The sequence below is a fragment of the Peromyscus leucopus genome, chromosome 5 (genome assembly GCF_004664715.2).
Source record: "Peromyscus leucopus breed LL Stock chromosome 5, UCI_PerLeu_2.1, whole genome shotgun sequence".
NCBI classification, from domain to species: domain Eukaryota; kingdom Metazoa; phylum Chordata; class Mammalia; order Rodentia; family Cricetidae; genus Peromyscus; species Peromyscus leucopus.
The window spans coordinates 129,810,847-129,813,957 of record NC_051067.1 but is presented as its reverse complement, the minus strand read 5'-3'; the positions used below and the strand labels follow the sequence as shown (position 1 = coordinate 129,813,957).

The 3,111-nt window shown below is 51.0% G+C and overlaps 1 long non-coding RNA gene across 1 annotated transcript; it reads left to right on the top strand.

Moving 5' to 3' along the window:
- Positions 1 to 1,396: 1,396 nt before the first annotated feature.
- Positions 1,397 to 2,906, top strand: LOC119087974. Its single transcript, XR_005091521.1, has 3 exons — positions 1,397 to 1,712; positions 1,855 to 1,986; positions 2,690 to 2,906. It is a non-coding gene; the product is annotated as an uncharacterized LOC119087974 (long non-coding RNA).
- The last annotated feature ends 205 nt before the right edge of the window (positions 2,907 to 3,111 follow it).

Below are 3,111 nucleotides of genomic sequence, written 5' to 3'. Positions count from 1 at the left end.
TCTAGATAATCCCTCACAGGCATGCCCAGAGCTTGTCTCCTAGGTGAGTCTAGCTCTACCATATTGACAACCAACATTAACTTTCCCTGCTGGCCACCAAGCCCCCAAGATCCTTCAAGGGTATCTCAGACTGAAACGGTGGCATGGGACTTCCCTTTGCTAAGGATTTTTTGGGGGGAGCTCTCTGGGTCTCATCTAACCTATGAGGGGCAGGTCTCCACAGTCGCTAATGAGGGTCCTTGACTTGCAGGCTTCCGGGTCAGAGATGGGACTAGTCACCCTTGAGAACCAGCAGAGCTTTACTATGCTTGAGAGCTACTGAGCGGCCACGGTGAAAGCACGATCTGCGGGCAGCCAGTGCTGTGTGAGCATCAGTTGAACACATGATGCCTGAAAGGTAGGCATCTCTTACCTTCTGCTCTAATTGGAGGAACTCAAGGGGAGGGCTTCCCTGTGATTCTGACTCGGTTGCACAGGGAAACTGGAGCAGGCCTCAGGGGTGAGTGCCAGGGCTAACGAGGGACTTTTGACTTGTGAGATGAGGTGAAGGAGTTGGGACTGATACTCTACAGTGGGGACTTGCAGGCATGTCCTGCCTGATGTCACCAGCAGGGTCTTCCTGGCTTAGAAGGATTTAGCTCCCCTTCTTTGGTTCAAGGTGCTGAGGAGGGAGGAGGGACTTGGGTGAACACAAGTGAACTCCACCCGGAGGAGGACATTGTTAGCTTTAGGGCAGGTCATGGTGCTCGGGAGGGCATGTGCTGCCTGTCTCAGGAGCTCTTCAGTCTCAGCCATGTGAAACGGGGGCTCATGTGTGGAACCAATCGTTCCTCTTAGAGTGGCCGTGGCTCTGGTCCATGAGCCACATGCACAGGAGCCCTGCAGAGGCTGTACTCTGCGGTGGCCCTGGAGTGGAAGGTCAAGTGTGTTGGGTGAGGGACTATCCTGTCCTCCAGGAAGCTCACTGTGACTGTGCTGTGTGTGGTCTGCCTACTGTAAATGGCAACGTCTTACTTGATATAATGGACATTTAACATTTTCGAAAGATCAGGAAAAATATCACAGAGCCCTGCCACTCCTGGGAAGCGTGTGAGTCACTGGTACCAGAGGTCCTTGTGTCCTTTTCTTGGTCATTGATCTTGTGAGTCACACCCCGAGTCATTTCTTCTGAAGTTCTTAATTGTAAAGAAAAAAAAAAAGAAAAAAGAAAAAGAAAAAAAGTGGTCTTGCAGAAGCTCAAGCTAAGACACTGTCACAGAAGGAATTCAGATGTCCCTTGGGCAGATAGGTTGGGAGAGGACAGAGGCGATGGCTGTGATGTCACAGTCATGTTCAACCTGTAGCTCTTTGTCATAGAAGCCTTTCAAGGGGGTAGCCATGCTGCCAGGGTCCCTGGGATGGTGGCCCTTGCTTTGCTTCTGCAGTGCAGGCTGGGACTGGAGGCTGAACCCAAGGCCTCCGTCAGCTGCCACAAATTCACTCTCTCCAGATCACTGCAAGAGCCCTGGACCTGGAGTGTCAGCAAACCGACTCAGCTTGCTTCCTCCGAGAGAGCTCAGGCTGGTGCGACCTGGAGGCTCTGGAGAGGCCTGGTGCCTGTTCCCTCCCTGCCCATACCTGCGCTGTTCAGATCTCTCCCTTTAAGTCAGCTACAATGGTCCCCACGTTCTTCCCCGAGGCAGTGGCTTGCTAACTTCCAAGACGTGTTCTGAGTGGGTAGCTTTGGAAGAATCCTAGGGAGAAGCTATTTGGGGAGGGGGTTGGGGGTGGGAGTGGGGATGGGCAGCTGTTTTTTTTCTGTGGATTTCAGAGAGAGCATCATCTCATCTTGTGAAAAGCATTGCTCTTTTGCAGACGGAGAAGCAAAGCTGTGACCAGAGAGCCCTTGGGGTGAAACATCTGAGGCCTGAGGCTGAGAGAGCCACAGGGGATGGAAGGAAGCAGTTAAAACCCCGGGGAAAGCTCAGCCCACAAGGAAGGCAGCAGGTCAGGGGGGATTCAGCTGTCACACTGGCGGTTGGAGAGGAATATTCTAGGGCGGCTAGTCTTTTCTTTCCTCAGCCAATCACAGGGACCTGCTGTCTGTTGAAGCTGGTTTGAATAGATGTCCCTGCTGGTGGCTGGCTGGTGTCATTAGGAAGCGGGCAGGGGCCACACTTGCTGAAGCACAGCAGTCCCTCTCTGGCCTCAGGTCTTGCAAACAAGCAGAAGTTGGTCCGTGTGCAGAGATCCTTCTGGACCTCTGGGCCTCCCTGTCTACGCACTCCTCCTTGACCTATACCTCCTTCCTCCAGGAGTGGAGTCCAGGGACTGGTGCTGGGCAAGGGTGATGGCGATCTGCTTACCACGAGAAGAAACTGGTGGAGAAAGGCTTACTTTAGTTCGGTTTGGTTTTTGAACCAATAACTCACTTTCTAGTCTCATAGCTCAAAAAGATAGGACACATGGATTTTATCTTTGCTCCTATCGGCTCTGATCCAATGGGGTTACTTGTGTTAGGTTTTTGGATGTCTTTATTAAATACAAGCAAGGCTCGGTGTGTGTGTGTGTGTGTGTGTGTGTGTGTGTGTGTGTGTCTGTGTGTGTGTGTGTCTGTGTGTGTGTGTGTATGTGTGTGTGTCTGTGTGTCTGTGTGTGTGGTGTGTGTACACGCACACAAATCTTTTCTTCTCTTTCCTCTCTTTGACAGGAATGGAGAGACTCACTGGCTCTTAGGGTGATGGAAAGAGGCTCAGTCTCGCTGTACTCAGAGGAGTGTAAGTGAAGACCGGAATGGAGTCACCATTGTCAAGGCTGACACCAGTGAGTGTTCCGGGAAGGATGCTGGGGGACTTTGCTCTTTTCACTGAGCTGCCTATTTTGGACATCTTTCAAATCAGCACAGCACATAAAGATGTCCTCACTCATCTTTACAGCCTTAGAGTATCTTATTTATGGCCACACAATAAATTGATCTTCCTTATCGCCGGTTACTCGTAGGTGTTTGGTTTACTTCCTATCTTTTGCTACTGCAAACTGTAAACCAGGGCACTTCCTCCATGTTTCAGCTGCAACTGAAGGACAAATTCCAATAAGCAGGATAATTAGGGCAAAGGGTAAGTGTATTTATAC